At 34.5% G+C, this 22,167-nt stretch overlaps 1 pseudogene; it reads right to left on the bottom strand.

Moving 5' to 3' along the window:
• Positions 1-19,274: 19,274 nt before the first annotated feature.
• LOC102114830 (tRNA (guanine(6)-N(2))-methyltransferase THUMP3 pseudogene) lies at positions 19,275-20,630 on the bottom strand (annotated as a pseudogene).
• Positions 20,631-22,167: the final 1,537 nt, after the last annotated feature.

Here is a 22,167-nt window from a genome sequence, read left to right as displayed (position 1 = left end):
AAACTGGGGATAGACATCCGATTTTTTTTTTCTGCTTTTATGTAGTTAATGGTATCAGTATAGGACTGGGTGCGGTGCCTCACCCCTGTAATCCCAGCACTTTAGGAGGCCGAAGTGGGTGGATCACAAGGTCAGGAGATCGAGACCATCCTGGCTAACATGGTGAAACCCCATCTCTACTAAAAATACAAAAAATTAGCCGGGTGTGGTGGCGGCGCCTGTAGTCTCAGCTGCTCGGGAGGCTGAGGCAGGAGAATGATGTGAACCCGGAAGACAGGTTCACGCCAGAGCTTGGACATCTTTTTCCATTTGTGAGTGAGAGCTGCTTGTTTTTCCAGTGAGCATCATGCGTGGTATGCTTGAAAGAGAAGTGTTAGTTACTTTAAATTTGGAAAACTTTGAAAAAAGAGAGATGGATTATCACTACACAAATGTCAGATATAATACATGTTCAATTGATAAATCTGTTCATTGCACATCCATCTCAATCACTAATAAAGAAGATCTGGTGAAGAATTTGTATTGCAGTGAGCCAAGATTGTGTCTCTGCACTCCAGCCTAGGTGACAGAGCAAGACTCTGTCTCAAGAAAAAAAAAAAAGTATCAATATAACACCCAAGTTGGATAATAAACATGAATGAAGATACTATGCAGGTTGAATGTTTAATATTGACTTTGTTCAGAAACAAATTTGGTATCTAAGTTTCCATTTTGCATGTACCTTGACTTTTTGGAGGGCTAATTGTTGCCTAAAAATTTTCTTTTAGAACAAATTTTAGAAGTATTCCAAACAATAAAATGGTGAACGTTTAGAATTTGTAATAACTGAAAAAAAAATGTAGCGAGAGTGTTGAGACTATTCTCTCTGCATTCCACAGGAAAACAACTCATTCTTTATTTTCTGCACATATTTTATGCTTACTTAATATACAATATTTTTTTCCTCCCTGGCCTTCATCTGGTGGCAACCTGAAGGCTTGTGCAGCACTAGACAAACCATGGCAGATTGGCTTGGACAAGTGGCTAGCAAGGGTATCCTAGTAGCATAATTGGACCTCTACAACCAGAGCTTGGACGTCTTTTTCCATTTGTGAGTGAGAGCTGCTAGTTTTTCCAGTGAGCATCATGCATGGTATGCTTGAAAGAGAAGTGTTAGTTACTTTAAATTTGGAAAACTTTGAAAAAAAAGAGATGGATTATCACCACACAGATTTCAGATATAATACATGTTCAATTGATAAATCTGTTCATTGCACATCCATCTCAATCACCGATAAAGAAGATCTGGAAGAACTTGTAGTTCAACAAAACCCAGCATGACTAATTTTAACACAATTATTAGGAAGCTGACTTCATTAAAAATGAAAAATCTTAGTAGCTAAATTGGAAAAGACCTTGGGAAAACATGGATAAACCTAGCATGCCCCAGACAAAACAGTTTGCATGGTCACACTAGAAATAAAAGAAAATAAAAAGGTCAAATTTTACTGTCCCTACTTAAAATAAAATTAAAAAAAAACTGAAGTCAATGGGCTCTAAGAATAAAGCTAGACCACGATTCTGTCAGAAAGCCTTTGTTGATTAACTCGAGAAATAAACAATGCTGAAACCAAGTAGCCTAACATCTGTAAGGAGAAGATAGAGACAAAGATGCTGGATGTCCTCTGGCCCAGAACACAGAGCACTTGGAATCTGTATTTTTAGTGGAGTTATAAAATACATTTTCATGATTTCTTACACAATGGGAGGAAAAAACAAAAAAAGACCCAGAACAAAGAATCTGATAGGCAGCAGATGTCCTGAGAAGCATCCACAAGGCAGATGGCAGCAATGTGTCAATAACAAACAGACCTATGGGATCGAAACAGCATGACAAATATCATGTGGAAGAGTTTAGTGAACTAATTCACATTTTCTTTAAAAAAGTCATGACTTGTGGTTACCTAGATAGCATACAGATGTCATAACCTGTAAGGGAGGAAGGAAGAGAGAGAGATAGAGACCACTGGAAGGAATACAGAAATAAAATTCTATATCGGATGCTGTACTGGTCAACATACACATGACCAGCTTTAAAATTTGATCTATGATCTATGTAAAGATGAGGTGGAATTTCTATGTATGTTATTCATTGTTATAAAAGCTTATATTGACAAATATATTTTAAATATATTTTAAGACGAATATCCCCTTTCACTTATTAACAAAATACATTGTGTATAAATATATGGCCCAGGCCTCTACAAAATAACCTCCTTTCCCCACCTTGCTCACAAAAGTACAGAATCTCAGTATCTTCTGAATTTCAGTTTAAAAATGTCCTGTCTTGAAAAGTGAGATTTAGAATGAGGAACCTATTTTTTGACTTACAGGTTCAGAAAATCACCCACTAAAATAGCTTGAAAAAAATCCACCTGCTTGAAAGAATAAGGCAAATCTATTTAAATATTGAAAACTGATTAGATCATGAATAGCTGGGCAATAGAACTCAGTGAAGAGACAGGGTAAAATGTTTAGAAAACGGATTCACCATTTATCCTTACACACAGACTATATGAAACATTTCATTTGCCTTGAAACAAATGTATTTGCCTTTTAAATTGTTTCACCAGTTTTCGTGTAGATACATCAGAAATGTTATAATTATTTAATAATCATGAGTCCCCTTTGTAATTTTAAAACCTTTTATATCTTTCAGTTGTAACACCATTGCAATTATTTAATGTTTTAGCTTTATCCAAAATGCCAATAATTTCACTGCATGAAACTACGAAAGAGCATGGTATCCACATTGTAAATAGAACATTGGCATTTTGTATTAAAATGTCATCACACAAGTTGTATAAATACTAAATTGCTCAGGACAAAGATTAAATCTTTATTGTATTTTGGCAAGTGGCAACGAACTGATCATTCATCAGGACTTGCTTTCTTCAAATATTAGGATTGACTACTACTGAAAATATGATGGGCTAATTTTCAAGCCAACTGCCTAAAATGTACGATTCATTGAACAGAAAATGTGACTTTTTGCATTTCTTCTTTAGCTATCTTCATTACCTTTGTTTTAAAGAAAGCATATTAAAAAAGTAGGATGATGACATGGTTTTATGCATTGTATAACTTGTTAGAAACCTTAATTTGCTGACATAGAATTAAGTTTATGCTGTATTTACAGATAAAAACTACCAGCATAAATTTATATTTTCAATAGTTTTAAAATTTGGCTATTTGCTTGAATAGTTTATAGGACTGGTCTACATTTTATTATATAATAATAAAATATTTAATAACATTTATCAATAAGTCACATCATATTCTAATAAGATATTCTGAGAAGTAGTGTCATTATTATTTTGAAAAATATATTTTATATGAAAATATTTCAGCTAAATATAAAGTTTTATTTACATAATGATTAATATTAAAGAATAAACAGGTCTCATAACAAGAATTTCTCTAGAATAGGATTTATCTTCCTTTGAAAGGTACAAGCATTATTTGGAAGTTTAGACAAAATGGAGTTTCATTTTAATAAAGTGGGTAAGGTACCTTGTTTACAGTTTTAAAAACATCAAGATTTTAAAACACATTATAGATGAGGACTAAGTTCCGTGAGCATAGGGACAGTGCTGGACGTTGGTTATTATTTTCATTTTATTGTATTAGTGTGAACTTGGTTTGGCCTTGACTAATGGAGACTTAATAGTGACTTAAATAAAATTAAAGTTTATTTGTGTCATAAGCAGCATCCAGGTGTGGTGCATCGCTTCCATGAATATCAGGGTCTCTGGTTCCTATTTTCTTTCTGATGCCATCCACCGAATGCAGCTTCCACCTCATGATGCAACATGTTTGTTTTTACTGACGTTGTAATTTCAGCATTCCAACTAACGGGAGGGAGGAAAAGGCTATGCCCTCTCTCTTTTCCAGATGCTTCATAGAATTTATATTAAGTGATTTATGTGTCTCCAGAACCACACATAAGTCCAGGGCCACACAGCTAGCTTTGAGAAAGACTGAGTAATATAATCTTTATTTTGGTATCCAAGTTTGAAATAAAAATCAAATGTTTTTACTATATTGGAAATATTGGAAACATAAGTAATTAAAAATTATGTATTTTTTAGACAATTTCTAAAGCCTAAAATAATGATACTAATAGAAATGTGTATACAGATATTAAACTCATTCCTTGAATCGACCACATTTGGTTTAATTTACATTCTTAATATTCTCTGTAATCTTTTTCTTATGTGATTTGAATTAAAAAAATAATTTTCACATGAATTTAATGTTTAACCAAACTTTTACTCTATTTTCCCTCGATTCGATTCATTTTTATCTTGAAGCTGTTTATAAAATTAAATCATTAATACTTCAGAATAGGTCAATCTTTACTCATAACATGTTTCATCTAGTACAGTGTGGTCATTCAGGAAATAAGTTAGGTGCCATGGCTGATGCCTATAATCCCAGCACTTTGGGAGGCCAAAATGGGAGGATTGCTTGAGGCAGCATTCAAGACCAGTCTTGACAGTATAGCAAAATCCTGTCTCTACAATTTTTCTTTAGAAACATTAGCTAGGTGTGGTGGCAAGCACCTGTGGTGCCATCTACTCAGAAGGCTGAGGGAGGAAGATCACATGAGCCCAGAAGTTTGAGGCCGCAGTGGACTGTTATCTTGCTACTGCACTCCAACCTGGGCAACAGGGTGAGACCCTGTTTCTAAACAAACAGACAGACTCAAACTCTAGTTAATGTAATTGAATTTCTTAGAATAGTACTATGGCAGACAAATCCTAAGGAAGTCCCAGTATCCAGACTTCCGATATTCAAGTTCTTATGTAACCTCCTTCCCTTCAGTGTTTGTGGAGCCTGCGATTGGCTTCTAACCAGTAGAAGACAGCAAAGTTAATAGTAGATATATGATTCTGTGTATGTTATTATTTGATTACCTCACTAATTTATAGACAATTGCAATCCCCTTCTTACACCGAGACTCTCTTTCCCTGTTGACTTTGAGGAAGCAAAAGGGAATATTGGGAAGGCCTACAGGGCAAGGAGATAAGGATAGCTGGCTTTTGGTGCCAGCTAACAATAAACTGCAGCCCTCAGTTTGACAGTCTACAAGGAACTAAATGCTGCCAATAACCACACAAGATTAGAAGCAGATCCTTTTCCAGGCAGGCTTCAGATAAGACTCTCACGTTGGCCAACACTTTGGTGACAGACTTGTAATAGGAGCTCTTGATTTGGAAAATCCAGTGAAGTTCTACCCTAACTGCTGACCAACAGCACTTGTGTGTTAGTAAGCAGTTAAGTTTGTGGCATTACTGTTATGCAGCAAGAAATAATTAATTCAAGTAGCTAACATGCATGAAGTGCTGATACAGTGTTAGCTATTATTATTACATGTGGCAAGACAATAAGCTTTGAAATCACAAAAATTTGAGTGTAAATATAAACTGTCCATTACTACTGTTAAGTCTGTAAAGACACTTTCAGAGTTCAAATTCCTTCATCTGAAAAATAGAGGCAATAATATCTACCCAATACATTTGCTTTGAGGGATAATAATAATAAAATAAACTTGATAAAAATGATAACTAATATTTATTGAGTATATACCATGTAATTTTCCTATATTATCCTATTTAATTTAATATTACTATATTATCTTATGTGCCATAGACATTCACAAATAAGAAACTGTAGTACAGAAAAATTAAGGAGCTTCAATCAAGTGGCTATCGATAAATATAGTCAGGGTCGAAACGTTGGTAGTCTGACTTTAGAATCTGAACCATACAGTGATCCTCTGCCAGATAAAATAATTATTTCAACAGATGTAATTTTGATCGCTAATTATGCTGTATCCTTTATTTTAGGTTAAGTGATATAACAGAATGAAACAGACATTTAGATGTTAGGTGAGACAAAACTACCAAAAGGGAATGAGAAATAGCTGCCAGATAAGTAGCATTAAAATCAATTAGGTGTGATAGTCTGTAAGCCTAGAGCAATTTTAGTTAACATTTTATATGTTCGTGGTAGAAAATCTTAGATGAGAACTGGACATTATGCAATTGACCGTTGCATACTAAAGGGGTCTTGTTGAGAGCAGATTTGCCCTTGTTGAGAGCAGATTTGGTAGAATGGTGTGGGTAAAAGTCTAATTGAAACTAGTTTAGACAAAGCCAATGAAGAGGATAACACAGATAACCCTTCAAATGAATTTGTATATAAAAGGTGCAGTCGTTGGAAGGGAAAAATAGTCATGAGAACAATATTTTTGTTTGATTTAAAATGGGAGAGATATAAACATGTTTACATAGTCAATTAGTCAGGGTTCTCTAGAGAAACAGAATCAATAGGGTACATACATAGACATATAAAACGGGATTTATTATGGGAATTGCCTGATGCAATTACGGAGGCTGAGAAGTCCCACAGTCTGCCGTCTCAAGCTGGAGAACCAGGAAAGCTGATGGTGTAATTGAGGCTGATTCTGAAGGCTTGAGAAGCAGAGGAGCCAACACTGTATCTCTCAGTGCCACGGCAAAAATTTGTGCTGTGGTTGAAGGTTATGTCCCCTCAAATAATCATGTTGAAACTTCATACCTAATGTAACAGCATTAAGAGAAGGGGTCTTCAGGAGATGGTTAGGCCATAGGGGCTCCACCCTTATGAATGAGATTAGCAATGCTGGAAAAGGCTGGAGGGAACTAGTTAGGACCATTTCTGCCCTTCTGCTCTCCTACCACGTGAGGATACAGCAAGAAGGCCTTCTGCAGACACCAAATGCCAGGGCCTTGATCTTGGACATCCCAGACTCTAGAACTGTAAGGAATATATATTTGTCATTTTTTAAATAAATTATCCATTCTAAGGTATTTGGTTACAGCAGCAGAAACAGATGATGACAGGCCAATAATCAAGGGACCTGTTGATGCAATAAATATTGGAGTCTGAATGACTGAGAACCAGGAGCTCTGATACCCAAAGGCCGGAGAGGATGCATGTCCCATCTCTAGAGAGAGAGCAAATTTTCACTTTCTCCACCTTTTTGGTTTGTCTGGGCCCTGAATAGATTGGGTGATACCTGCCTACATTGGTGAGGGTGGTCTTCCTCTTCACTTAGTCTGCTGATTCAAATGTTAATCTCTTCTGAAAACATCCTCCTGGACACACCCAGAAATCATGTTTTATCAGCTATCTGGGTATCCTTCAACCCAGTCAGGTTGATCCATAAAAACTATCACATACAATAAATAAATAATCCTGTAGAGAGGAAATGTGGGCAAATTGCTATAGAGTATTGTCTTTGAATAGTTGAAAGTAGATGGGTTCTAATGTATGAGTGAAGAGCTGGCTTTGAGTAGAGAGAAACTTACAGTTCATGGACCATAACATGAAAAAGGGTCAGATCGTATAAGCAGACTATGCTAGGTGCATGGAAAGGCAGGTTGTAGCTTAGAAACTTCTGATGATTTGCAAGTCAAATTAGAAGCATGACTGAAGATGGAGAGAGGGAAGGAGAGATTATAAGAGAGAGTAGGGGGTATGAAATTATCATTTGGAGAGCAAATCGACTAAGTAATATGATTTCCAAGCAAGATTAAGGAGACACGTCAGATTATCAATTCAAAGTGCCAAAAGTCAAGTACGTCGGTGTTTTTCCTCTAACTGTATACAGCTCTGCCGATGTGGTATGTATTAGGAGGGGGATTATACTTAATCTTGTTTGGGATTTTTCTAGGTAAGGACAATAAAAGGAAGTTGACACGAAGAAGTTGATAGTTTATATAATAATAATTGACCATAGAATTTAAGCTGGAGAAGTTATTGAATATATGACAAGGATGAAGGACTGTGAAAAGATGGTGACATCAGTGGAAGATAGGTCCAAAAGATTGTTAAGAGTGTGAGCATTAGTAAGTAGAAGCTGGAAAAATGAGAAGTATTGATCTGTGAGAGGGCTGTACAAAACTGAAGTAATGGAGATGTTGCAATTATTGCAGATAGCATTTTCTTTTTAGGGTCATTCAAATGAAAGTTTGGGGTACTGTGGGAAAAATACTTACTAAAAGTATGCAGTTGCCTCACGTCCTAGGCCAGAGAGTTGCAAAGGCCATCTGTGTGGCTATTTATATTATGAAGAATTATGTTAATGTATTTTATGGAATGAGTAAGAGTGAGGCAAGAACTAAAACCCTCAGGAAATGAGGAAAGACATGGAGGTCCATAAGTGTCTGTTTTAACACTGAGTAATTGTGAGTGCATTAGAAAAATGGTTTCTTAAAGTGCAACTTTCAATGGCTGTTGCTAGAAATGCAAATTTCCAGGCAAATTTATTGTTAGAAATGCAAATTTGATAAACAATTCTGGTTAGGGCTCAGCAATCTCTCTTTTAACAAGTCTTCCAGATGATTGTGACATATTCTAAAATTGAAAACAACTGAATATAGTAATATAATGACATGAGATCTAAAACTGGGATAGAATATAATGGCATGAGATCTAAATGCCATTTAGATGGCATTAATATATAATAAATGGCATGAGATCTAAAACTGAACATTATAATATAATGGCATGAGACCTAAAACTGGGGATTTTAGGGACAATTAGGAAGAATGGTCTGGAAGCTACAAAGAAAAACAAGGTTGAATCCACCCTACTTTTGGGTCTGGTGAACAAAGAGGTGGGACATACCTTTATCATGTTTTGGTTATTAGCTTATGAACCACTGACTATATACTAGAAAATATAATAGAGTACATGGATGATCTAATTTAATCAAATAACTCTCTTTGGTAAGTACTATTGCAATCTCCATTTTACAAAGGAGAAAGCTGACATAAAATTATGTTAAATGACTTGCTCAAGCTCATATAGCTAATACATTTTTATTCCTCCTTACTTTTATATATTTTATAATCCAATCGAATATTTATTTCAGCAATCCTCCACCTCAGGTTGTAGTAACCCTCATATATTTAACTACCATTTCAGACCTACACTGACTGGTTTGTATGTTCCTCAGGAAGTCAGGTGGTCAATGTTAAAGCTGCCCTAATTCATCCTGTCTGATACTTCCAAAGACTCACTAGAATAGAATTGAAAGGGCTCTTCTAACTTGCCTGCTGTAACTTTTCTCACTTACATAAGGCTCAGAAAGTTACTACTTGACAGACAAAATGTCAGCAGCAGAGTTTTATGAAAATCTCTGACCCCCATTAAAATTATTTTTTATTATACACCCCAGTTCTTCAGTTGAAGGATATTTAGACTAGACACTCATGCTATGATTTATTTCTTCTTGCTCAGCCTTGCTGTTAATCAATGGCTAAAAATGTAATTTCCCAGAAATGTGCCACCCCCAAATTCCTTCCTACGCACAGGTGCCAGAGTCATCCATCCAAAATGTGCAACTGATCATGTTACTTCTCTGATTAAAAGTCCTTTAAAATCTCCTATTGCTTACAGCTGCGTGGCGTTTTTTCTTTTAGTTTTAACACAGGAAAGTGACAGAGTGCTACGTAATCTCTGAAAATAAGCTCTCTCTCTCTCTCTTTCTCTCTTCTTCCCTCTCCCTCTTTCTTTCCCTCTTTTCTCCCCCTTCCTTTCTTTCTTTCTCAGACCTCAGCCAGATTTCACTTTCCAGCCTCTCTTACAATTAGAGATGGCCAACTGACTGAATTTTAACCATGGAAAACCAAATGAATCAAGGGTGTCACTTCCAGCCCATGCTTGTTAGGGAAGCAGATATGTCATTTTACCCACTCTCTCTACTTTTGTTAGCTTGAAATGATCACCTAGATGACCCTGGAAACAGTGTTGAAGGCTGTAGTTCTTGAGTGACTCAGTGGAGTAGAGCACTTCCCCCCACCCCCGACTCCTGCAGGCACTAATCAGAAACACCATTTTTGATATTTATGTGAATGAAAAATAAATGTATTATTTGAACACATGGATGTTTCCATGTTTACATTTTATAGTCACTTGTGCTACTTTAACTTACATTGTGCCCTAATTTATGACTCTATGATGTTCTATGAACATTACACAATTTTTATTCAAATTACCTGTTTATACATCTGTTTCAACCATAAGACTGTGAGATCTTGATTAAAGGGATGACGTCTAGATTTGTCTGAAAGTATCCACTGACCAATACAGCATAATTGTGGCACAATATCTAGGGTTGAACTACATACTAACATGTTTTGCCTGCTTGTATCAAATGGATCAGTGAAAACAATCAGACTGCACAGTTTAAAAATGTTTTGACTTGTGAAATGGAAATTACTTATACATCTATGAAGAAAATAACATCTACAAATTCGTGTAAAGCTTTTGAAAATATTACTAGAATATAACTGCCTATTGGGGAAGCACCATTGCTTTAAAAGCTATTGGAAATTATGTTTTATTTTGTTGTCTTAAAGGAGGCTTAGGATGATACGGAAGGTTATACTTATATTTTTAAGATGCAATTATGTTATCCACTTCTCTTGGTTTCTTTTGGTGGTTAACAGTATATCTACGGAGATGAATTAACCGACGTAGCAATTAGTGTACTGTGAGATGTCATTTGCTAAATGGGCGAGCAATCACATGGACAAACATTTTACACTGAAATAATGATTTACTTACAGAAATCAATAGCTATGTCTTTTTTGATTCTAAGTGGTTTATGGAACATAACCTCAACAAATTGTAGAAATATCACCACAGTGCATTGTGCCTTTCTTTAATAAAAGCAATACACAGCTGGTGAAACTAAGGTTTTGTTGAATGATATTTATATAGAAAATTTAAGTATAATAAATTTGAGAATTACTAAGATGAAATAGAAATGAATCTTTTTATAATTTGTTGATATGATTTTTATTAATTTGACATTATCAAAAACCATAACAGTAGTAACTATCTTTCATTTAACAGATTAAGTGAGATATTTATTGCTATTTAATAGAATCTAGGAACCAGAGACCAGGTACTTTGATTTCCATCATAGTGACCCCAATACTAGTAGTTTTCAGTGTATATAACACTGCTGGTACGGAATGGCTTGCACATTTATGCAATTTTTCTAGTTGTCACAAGACTGCAGAATACGCTGGGCGCGGTGGCTCCAGCCTGTAATCCCAGCACTTTGGGAGGCCGAGGCGGGCGGATCACGAGGTCAGGAGATCGAGACCATCCTGGCTAACACGGTGAAACCCCGTCTCTACTAAAAAAATACAAAAAACTAGCCGGGCGAGGTGGCGGGCCCCTGTCGTCTCAGTTACTCGGGAGGCTGAGGCAGGAGAATGGCGTGAACCCAGGAGGCGGAGCTTGCAGTGAGCCGAGATCACGCCACTGCACTCCAGCCTGGGCGACAGAGAGAGACTCCGTCTCAAAAAAAAAAAAAAAAAAAAAAAAAAAAAAAAAAGATTACAGAATACCTCTGTCCCTTATTGTGCCAGGGATAGGAAAGATAGAAGGCTGCCAGACAGGCATCTTCAAATGGTGACTGGACATTCAGGTAAATGAAATACATGTTTATCATTATCTGTCTTAGAATATATTTAAAACAAATATCAACTTAAACTATTTTTTGAAGTTTCAAGTTATGAAGAGTTTTCCTCAAATTAGAATTTACTTTAAACCAAGGGATGACTCAAAATTTTGTCAAGAATGTTTTATCCTGGAAACTCGTATCCTAAACAGCAATATGGTTCTCTTGGTATTGGAGCCACCTTTCTTATATAATTTCTTCTTTATATTATGATTATAGCATTATTTTGATTTTTCAAATGTGTGTTTAGATAAGTTTCATATATTATTTTAATTTAGAATAGTAGAGGTAACATGATTAATATTTAAATAAGAGTTTCCCATATATGTGGTAAAATCTATACACTGAAAATACTATATAATGATGTGGTACTAAACATCTCTTTCCAACTCCATCTTTGGTGACATCCCATCATAACTTGAAATTGGATATGGTGGGTGTATTTACACTATGGGATTTACAGTTGTACAAATCATTGCTCAACCTATCCCATCTTTGAGTAATCACCAGCACACCACTTTCAGAAACATAGTCCTGTCCATTACAGATAACCAGTATCTATAAACCCTGCATATTGTGCTAGTCATTAACTAGCAGTAAATAAAGTTACCTGTAAGTTAAAAGAGGTAATGACTATAATATCATACAAATGTTCTTATTAACTCTACAAAACTGATTTCTTTTTTTTCCCCCCCCATTTAGATAGTATATAGAAGTCCAAAGGTTTCACTTACTTATTAGGTGTATTTTGCCACAAATATTTCCAGGAATCATTAAGACACAACATTGCATAATATTAACCTTCAATAGAAGAATTACAGATCTTTTCCACCCATATGCTATTGCAAGCAAGTGATGATGATATGCATTTTGAAATCATCAAGCTAAAATGATCCTGACCATGTTGTACAGTTTATAATTTCAGATATCTAGGTAATCAATCTTTCATGTGCTAGACTAGATCCACATTTGTTATGAGAAAAAATAAAAGGCTTGCTCTGTCTGAAGGCACGTCTTCATTCAAACCCATATAGCTTTGGGGTTAGCGCTCCTTGGACTCAATTCTGAGTGAGATGACTCCCATCATTCACACATTATGGTCTCACTCAACAGCTAATAGTACTTTAACTCCAGATTATCATTAGAGAATACTATTAAAAACTGTCTTCTATCTAGCTTCTTAAAAGCATTAATAAAAATGTAGACATGGTGTTAACAGATAAGTTTTTCAAGTAGTATACCCTTTTATCTAAAGATAACTGTATTTTTTTTCACACCAAAAAACAGTTTCCTAAAATAATATGATCCAAAACAGTATTACAGTTGATATGGTTTGGCTCTGTCCCCACCCAAGTCTCATGTTGAATTGTTGCTTCCATAATCCTCATGCGTAGGGCGAGGGACCCGGTAGGGGGTAATGGAGTCATGGGGCAGGTATTTCCCATGCTGTTCTTGAAATACTGAGTAAGTCTCACTAGAGCTGATGGTTTTATAAATGGGAATTTCCCTGCCTACACTTTCTTGCCTGCCGCCATGCAAGACATGTCTTTGCTCCTCATTCACCTTCCACCGTGGTTGTGAGGCCTTCCCAGACATGTGGAATTGTGAGTCAATTAAACCTCTTTCCTTTATAGATTACCCAGTCTTAGATATCTCTTTATTAGCAGTGTGAGCACAGACTAATAAAATAGTAAATTTTTATGTCATGAAAAATCATATTAAAAATAATGTAAAATGTATTCCTGATTTGGACACCAACAGTTTTTATGACATTATTCAATATACTCCTCATTGTAAACATATCATATGTACTGTGGTAATATTATTTGAGATCTTTGCAATAGGTTTATTACTTGCTTTCCTTAAAGTATCTGCACTCCTGTCTTTTCACTGACTATAAAATGTTTGTTTCCATTTCTCTTTGGCTTTTAGAAAGCTAAGATTCAAACAGAAGGTTAACTGAAACAATTATGTAATCTTTATTCTCATAATTATGTCTTTCCCTAATCCTTAACTTCATTTACGTACATATATATATATTTATTTGCACTGATGTTTTATTGCTATTCATAATCCTTTTTCCTCCTTTTTTTTCAGTTACTGCTCTTGATTTTAGTGTACTAAAAATCATGTGCAGCATGACAGGCTACAAATAGGTAAAGTATAGATACAATTATATAAAGCTTTATTTTCATATTCCTACATTTTACACCAAAATGAAGTAAAACAAAACAAAAAAAATTAAGGAAAAGAAAAATTCAATGACCATTTTAGTACTTATTTTATTTCACCATTGTTAGATCTCACTATATCTTGCTGGTTCAGAATATCATAGAGATTGATAAAAAGTGGTTGCATAATTAACAATAGCCTTTATTTTTACCTTGCCAAATGACTTTGAAAGAAAAAAATAAATAGATGTACACAAAATAACCACTAACATATGTATACATACATATACATATATACACATATATACATATATACACACATATATGTACTATATATATATGACTTCATGATTAGAAATAGGGCTCTCTGAAGTACATTTCATAGGTTAAAAAAGCATGTAAAAATGCTTTTCATTCTCGACTTGCAATATCTAAACAATAAACTTACATGGGGAAAATGTATTGCCGTTGACAATTACGCAGGCATATTCTGAATTCATTCTAAAAACTTCAAGAAGTGGCTGGTCTTTTCCATTTTTTTTTCCATCATCTAAGATATCCTTTGAGAATATTCACTTAGGTGTTTTCCAGCCAGACAGTTAATGTCATTGCTGTTATTCCTTTGTTTAGCAGAAGCAAGACTTTATTTATGGCCCTAACTATTGCTACTCTAGAGTAGAGTAGTTGTACTGTGATATATTAGGGCAGTTTGTCATTTCTATATAAAAATATTCCCTTTATATGATAACACTTCCATCAAAATACTGGGCTTCAGCCACAGTAGGAAAATGAGAGGCAGTAATTAAAGTTGCTCAGGTGAAGAAAGAATCAGTGTATGCTGTATTAATAGAGCATCAGTGTATCACAAAGTAGTGTAACAAATGCATCTGATAGTGTAATTTCTTTTCAAAAGACAGTTTTAAAAGATTGATTCACCAACATTCATCTTACAGTCAAGACTGAAGAATTTGATTTGTTGTTGCCAATTCTCTTTATTATGATAGTTTGTTGTATCTCTCTTTATAAAAATGTCACATTAATACTATTTCTACCTTAGATAGCTCATCATCTCAATTCTATTATTTTCATATGACTAGGGTTACAGCACAGCTGCTACTTGGATGAGTGTTGTCAGGCTCAGAAAGTGATATTTTCTTCTGGAGGAACATGATTTGTAAATCCACTCGACGCTCCCGAAAATCTTTATTTGGTGTTAGTAGATTGTTGCCCTGATGGTGCCATGTTTACAAAGGAAGTTTCTAGTTTATGTCACATTTCCTTCAACAAAGGTTTAATAACTTTTGCTGTATTGGTAAATTACTTGATTTATTTTACCACTTACATAGTAAAAGCTTTGATTTAGAAAACACCTATGTGTTATATTGTGGTACAGAGGATAGGGAACTTATTGAGAGGCTCTCTAGATCTATAAAATACACAATGTTTAATTTTAAACAAGCTTCCATTATTTTCTTGTAACCACAATTACACTTTGGCAGTTTGATGAGGCCATTGGAAGTTATAAATTATTTATTTCAAAGAATAAGAACTGCTTTAGCCAGAGAATACATTTTTTTTCAGTAGCAGCTTTAAAATATATTCATTAAATTAACTAATATTAAATTGCGTTGGCATATCATCGTGAACAAGGACAAAATAATTAAATATTAGAAATATTGCTGAAAAATAAAATGCTATTAATTTCATTCAATCATTACACATATATTAACCAACCTTCTACAAGTCAGATACTATTCTGAACATTGAGAAAACACACGATATTCAAAATAATATTGGTGTTTTTATAGCTAGCTTATATTTTGTTGTGTGAGACAAATTAAAAAAGGAAATTGCATGTAATGTGTCAGGTGGTGAAAAGTGTTCCAAATTAAAATAAATGAGATAAGGACCTAAAGAGTGACAATTTTGATGGGTCAGAATGAAGAAGTTCTAGTTTAAACAATGTAATAAGAGAGGATCCCTCTGAAAGTGAAATTTAAGCAGAAAATTGAAGAAGGTTGAGAAATAAAGCACAAATACCAGACAGCAAAATCTTTCTTGTAAAGAGAATAGTAAGTGCAAAAGCAAAGCAGGAGTTAACTTAGAGGGGCATCGAGATGGTTGAAGCATAGTGGGAAAGTGAGGAAGCTACAGGACACAGGTTCAAGTCCAAGTGAGATGTGAAGTTGTGGAGGGTACAGTTCTAATTTTTTCTTAAAAAATGGCACTAATGTGTAAACTATTTCAGATGAAATATATTTCAGGATGTAAGCTATATGTCTCAGCTCATTAAATTGTTAATATGACATTTAAAAAGTCATCAAAACACATCAAATCGCCTTGACAAGTGATACTTAGAAGCTTTTTTAATGTGGCATCTGAGTTGAGCATAAAAGTCACATCGAGCACACTAAAATGCATAAAAACAATAGGCAGCATTTTTAAAACATCATATGTTCTCATTCATATGTGAGAGCTAAGCTATGAGGATGTAAAGGCATAGGAATGATACATTGGAATTTGGAGACTCAGGGAAAAGGGTGTGGGGTGGTGAAGAATCAAAGGTTACACATTGGGTACAATATATGCTGCTTGGGTGTTGGTTAAACCAAAATTTCCAAAATCACCGCTAAAGACCTTATTCATGTAACCAAACACCACCTGTTCTCCAAAATCCTATTGGAATGAAAAATAAATAAATTAATTAATTAAAATGTCAGCTTCTATTTTAGATACGTGGAGTACATGTTTGTTACCCCCACTTCTTAATCGATATATCATAGTTTACATATTTATGGGGTGCATGTGATATTTTCATACATGTATAGAATGTTTAATGATCAAATTAGGGCACATGGGATATCTATCACCTTAAAAATGTATCTTTTCTTTATTTTGGGACCATTGCAATTCTTGTCTTCTAGCTTTCTGGAAATACTCTGTATATCACTATTAAATATAATTTTCTAACTGTACTATCAATATTAGAACTTATTGCTTGTATTTAACTGTATTTTTGTACCCATTAACCGACTTCTCTTAATTTCACCCTGTCCTCTTCCCTTTCAAGATTCTGGTGAACACTATTCTACTCTCTGCTTCCATGAGGTCCATTTTATTAGTTCCCAGATAGGAGTGAGGACATGCAATATTTGTTGTCTGTGCTTATTTAACCTAACATAATGACCTTCAGTTTTATCCACGCTGCTGCAATTGACAGGATTTTATTCTTTTTACAGCTGAATAGTATTCTATTTTGTATATATACCACATTTTCTTTACACATTTATTTGCTATTGGACATCTCCATTGATAACAAACCTTGGCTATTGTGAATAGAGCTGCATATATCTTTTCCAAACGCTATTTTCCTTTATTTTGGATACATACCCCTAAGTGAGATTGTTTAATCATTGGTAGTTCTATTTTTAGTATTTTTGGGATCCTCCATACCTCTTTCCAATGTGGCTATGCCAATTCACATTCCCACCAACACAGTACAAGCATACCTCATTCTTCACATACATCCTTTCTAGCATTTTTTTTTTTTTTTGGTCTTTTTGGTAATAGTTAACCTAACTTGATGAGATAATATCTCATTGTTGATTGGATTTCCATTTCCCTGATGATTAGTGATGTTGATAATTTTTCTTTCATATGATGTTGGTTATTTCCATGTTTTCTTTTAAGAAGAGTCTTTTCAGATCCTTTACTCATTTTAAAAATTTGTTTATTTGGGTTTATTCTTTTTAGGCTATTGAATTGTTTGAGTTTCTTGAACATTCTGGTTATTAATCCCCTGTCAGATGCATAGTATACAAATATTTTCTATTATTCTGTAAATTATCTCTGCACTGTGTTGTTTCCTTTGCTGTGTAGAAGCTTTTAGGGTGATGTAATACCATGTGTCTATTTTTGCTTTTGTTGCCTTTACTTTGGAGTTCTTGCCCAAGCATCTTTGCTCAGATTGATGTCTTGCAGCATTTCTCCAGTGTTTTCTTCTATTATTTTCATAGTTTTGGGTCTTACATTTAAGTCTTCAGTCCATTTTGAGGTGATTTTTGCATATGGTGATAGATGGGGATCTAGTTTCTTTCTTCTGTATATAAGTAACCAGTTTTCCCAGGATCATTATTTTTATTGTGAATAATGCTGCAATGAATAGTACATGCATGTGTCTTTGTGGTAGGACAACTTATATTCCTTTGATTGTTGGGTCAATAGTAATTCTGTTTTAAGTTATTTGAGGAATTGCCACACTGCTTTACACAATAGCTGAACTAATTTACATTCCCTCCAGCAGTATGTAAGCATTCTCTTTCCTCCATGATCTCACCAGCATCTGTTCTTTTTTTTTTTTTTTTTTTGGCTTTTTAGTAATACCCATTCTGATTGGTGTGAGATGGCATCTCACTGCGGTTTTAATTTGCATTTCTCTAATGATTAGTGATGTTGACTCTTTTTTTCATATGACTGTTGGCCACGTGTATGTCCTCTTTTGAAAAGTGTCTGGTCATGTCCTTTGCCCACTTTTTTAATGGCATTGTTTTTCACTTGTAAATTTGCTTAAGTTCCTTATAAATTCTGGATATTAGACATTTGTCATATGCATAATTTGAAAATATTTTCTCCTGTTTTATAAGTTACCTGTTTACTGCATTGATAGTTTCTTTTGCTGTGCAAAAGCTGTTTAGCTTAATTAGGTCCCATTTGTAAATTTTTGTTTTGGTTGCCATTGCTTTTTGTGTCTTTTTGGTTGCCTGTGCCTATATCCTGAATGGTATTGCCTCAGTTGTCTTCCAGGATTTTTATAGTTTGGGGTTTCACATTTAAGACTTCAATCTATCTTGGGTTAATTTTTCGATATGGTGCAAGGAAGGAGTCCAGTTTCAATCTTCTGCATATGACTAGTCAGTTATCCCAGCAACATTTACTGAACAGAAAGTTCTTTCCCCATTGCTTATTTTTGTCGATGTTGTCTAAGATCAGATAGTTGTAGGTGTCTGCCATTATTTCTGGGTTCTCTATTTTGTTTCATTTTTCTTGCGTCAGTTTTTATACCAGTTCTATTCTGTGCCGTTTTGGTTACTGTAGCCCCGTAGTACAGTCTGAAGTTGGTTAACGTGATTTCTCCAACTTTGTTCTTTTGCTTAGGATTGCCTTGGATATTTGGGCTGCTTTTCGGTTTCATATAAATTTTATAATTTTTTTTCTAATTCTATGAAGAATGTCAGTGGTAGTTTGGTAGGAATAGCATTGAATTTGAAAACTACTTTGGGCAGTATGTCTATTTTAACTATACTGAGTCTTCTTATCCATGAACATGGAATGTTTTTCCATTTGTTTGGGTCATCTCTGATTTCTTTTAGCAGTGTTTTGTAATTCACACCTTTGGCTAACCAGGGTGAAGAGCTTTGAACAGGATTAAAGCATGCAGACTGCACTTTAGTTAACACTATTTTTCTCTCAGAGTCATGCTAAACTTTCCATTTTGGGGAAGTATAAATGCTATTAGTCATCTTCATTTTTGGGGATCAACAAGGAGTTCCTCTTTCTACATCTTGTTCCGAAAGATGAACAAAAGCTTGAGGCATATGTATCAGTACATAAACCACAGCATGAAAACCCCCAATATACACCCAGTCTGTATTTGTCTTTTGCTGTACATATCACATTCCAGATAATACCTTGGTAAAGTATTTCATATCCTGAGTAAGTAGTACAGCTCAGCCTGTTGTAGTCATATAGACACAGATTATCTTCCATAGGCAAGATAGATAAAGGTTCTGGTTTCTCTTCTTGGATCCCATCCTTTTTTCCAAACGGCAAATCCATTACAATAATTTCCACAGAGCCAGTTCTCAATGGCATACTTCAGATATCCCATTGACCAGCCTCTATGGGCAAACCCCAGGATGGTTTGCCTTCTTTAATTTGTCTTCTTTTGGTCAATAAAGATTCTATGTTATTTGCTGCTTTATTCACAGCCAGTGGATTACTATCACCAGCAATATGGTAGTAGTCAGATTACTCCGTAGCTCCCTGCATTGGTATTGCTCCTCTTCCACAAATTGAATTGACTATTATATCATAAGACAGAGGATCACAGATCCAGAGCCTATTACAAGCAAGAGTTGATCTAAGAGTAATAGGTCCAAAATGTATGATATTACTTCAGTGGAGACTCTCTTCAGTAAATGCAATGTCCACAATAATTTCATTATCATGGATGTTTAAAAAAACTTTCATGTCAAAGTTGGTCGTATCAGCCTTCCACTTAAAATAATCTTGAACAGCACCCTCAAAATGTTCTGTGGCCTCATTTGAGGTAAAGTAATATTTTCTCCTGCCCTGTTGCCTGTGACTCTAAACTGTAGCTCTTGAGGCTCAGGTTCATATTTTGAGCTTTCGTTAGTGTCATCTTTGCAAGATGCCAAACAATCACCTACTAATATTGATACCTCCTCTATTGGTAGCTGGAGTTTCATAGTAATTGAAGATATGTGAATCTAAAGCATTGTTAGTGAATCTTTTTTAACATCTCTCTCATCTATTTTGACTTCTCACCCATTTCAATCTTACTTCACTTAAATTCTAATTTATCTTTTTTGTCGTATTTTTTTCCTTAGGACTGGTATTAATTTTTCATACTTTTAAAGGGGTTGACCATATGAGTTTTCTGGCCAAGTCTTCAAAAAAAATCCTTTAGAACTTCATCTACTGTTTATTTGAACTGGTAATCTTGAAACTCCTGAACAACCACAAATAAGATATCAATTGACCTCAGACAATAAATTTCTGAGGTCACTTTCTGTCACTTCTACAGACTTCTGGCTCTCATGAAAGTTTACATCTAGGAATTGGTTAGGGGTTTCTTCAATATAAGACATGTTGGCAGTGCTTCCAAGATCCCTAACACTGTCCCAGACTCGGATGCATGGATAGACATGATGAGAGATGTGGGAAATATTGGTCACCAGTGCAGACCCTTTCAACTCCTGGGATTGCTTTATTAATACTTTTCAGACTGATTTGTTAGCACATATATATGCTACCAATTTTTGTATGTTGATTTTGTACCCTGCAACTCTACTGATTCATCTATTATTTGTAATATTTTGGTGGAGTTTTTGGGTTTTTCTAAATACAAGATAATGTCATTTGTAAGTGAAGAAAATTTGATTTCTTCCTTTCTAATATTGATGTCATGATTTTTTTTTCCTCTTGCCTAATTGTTCTGGCTAGAACTTCCTGGACTATATTGAATAAAAGTGGTGAAAGTGGGGATTCTTTTTCTTGTTCCAAATCTTAGAAGAAAGGTTTTCATTTTTCTCATGACCTGTTCTTCCATTCTCATTTTTTGTTTCTCAATAGTATGATATTCATTGTGGGTTTGCCCTACATAGCTTTTATCATGTTAAGTCAATTTTTGAAAGATTTTATAATATGGGAATGTTGAATTTCATTGAATGCTTTTTCAGCATCTATTGAAATAATCATATTTTTTTTATCTTTGATTCTGGTGATGTGATGTGTCATTTTTATTGACTTGCATATGTTAAACTATTCTTGTCTCCTCGAGATCAATTCTACTTAATCATGATGAATGAACTTTTTAATGTGTTGTTGAATTCTGTTTGTTAGTATTTTGTTACTAATTTTTGCATCTAGGTTCATCACAGATACTGGCCTATCATTTTCTTTTTTTTGTTGTGTTTTGATATTAGGATGATTCTTGCCTTTTAGAATGAGATTGGAAATACTATCTTCTCATTTTTTTCCAAATAGTTTGAATGACATAAGGGTTTTTTTTAATAGAATTCAGCAGTGAATTCATCAGGTCTTCTATTTTCTTTGATGGAAAATTATTTTATTGCTGCTTCAATCTCATTGCTTATTTTAGATCTGTTCAGATTTCTTATTTCTTCATGGTTCAATCATTATATGTTGTGTGTGTCCAGGAGTTTATCCCATTTTTTCCAGGTTTTTTAATTTGTTGATATAAGTTGTTCCTAACAGTCTCTAATGATCTTTTGAATTTCTATGGTATGAGTTGTAATGTTTCCTTTCTTGGCTCTGATTTGATTTATTTTGATTTTCTCTCCTTTTTTACTTAATTAGCCTAGCTAATCATTTGTTGATTTTGTTTTTCTTTTCAGAAAAGCAACTTTTTCATTTGTTGACCTTTTGTGTTTTTATTAGTCTCAGTTTCCTACATTTCTGCTCTGATCTTCATTATTTATTTTCTTGTACTACTTTTAGCTTTGTTTTTTTCTTGTTTTTGTAGTTCCCTTAGTTCCCTCAGGTGCAATGTTACATTGTTTACTTGGGGTCTATTTTGTGAGATATGTACTTATTGCTATAAGCATTTTTCTTAGTACTGCTTTTGCTATATCTCATAGATTTTTGTATGTTGTGTTTCCATTT

Source organism: Macaca fascicularis, chromosome 3 (assembly GCF_037993035.2).
Source record: "Macaca fascicularis isolate 582-1 chromosome 3, T2T-MFA8v1.1".
NCBI lineage: Eukaryota > Metazoa > Chordata > Mammalia > Primates > Cercopithecidae > Macaca > Macaca fascicularis.
Note: the sequence above shows the minus strand (reverse complement) of the source record. Positions and strands in the feature narration are given on the sequence as shown.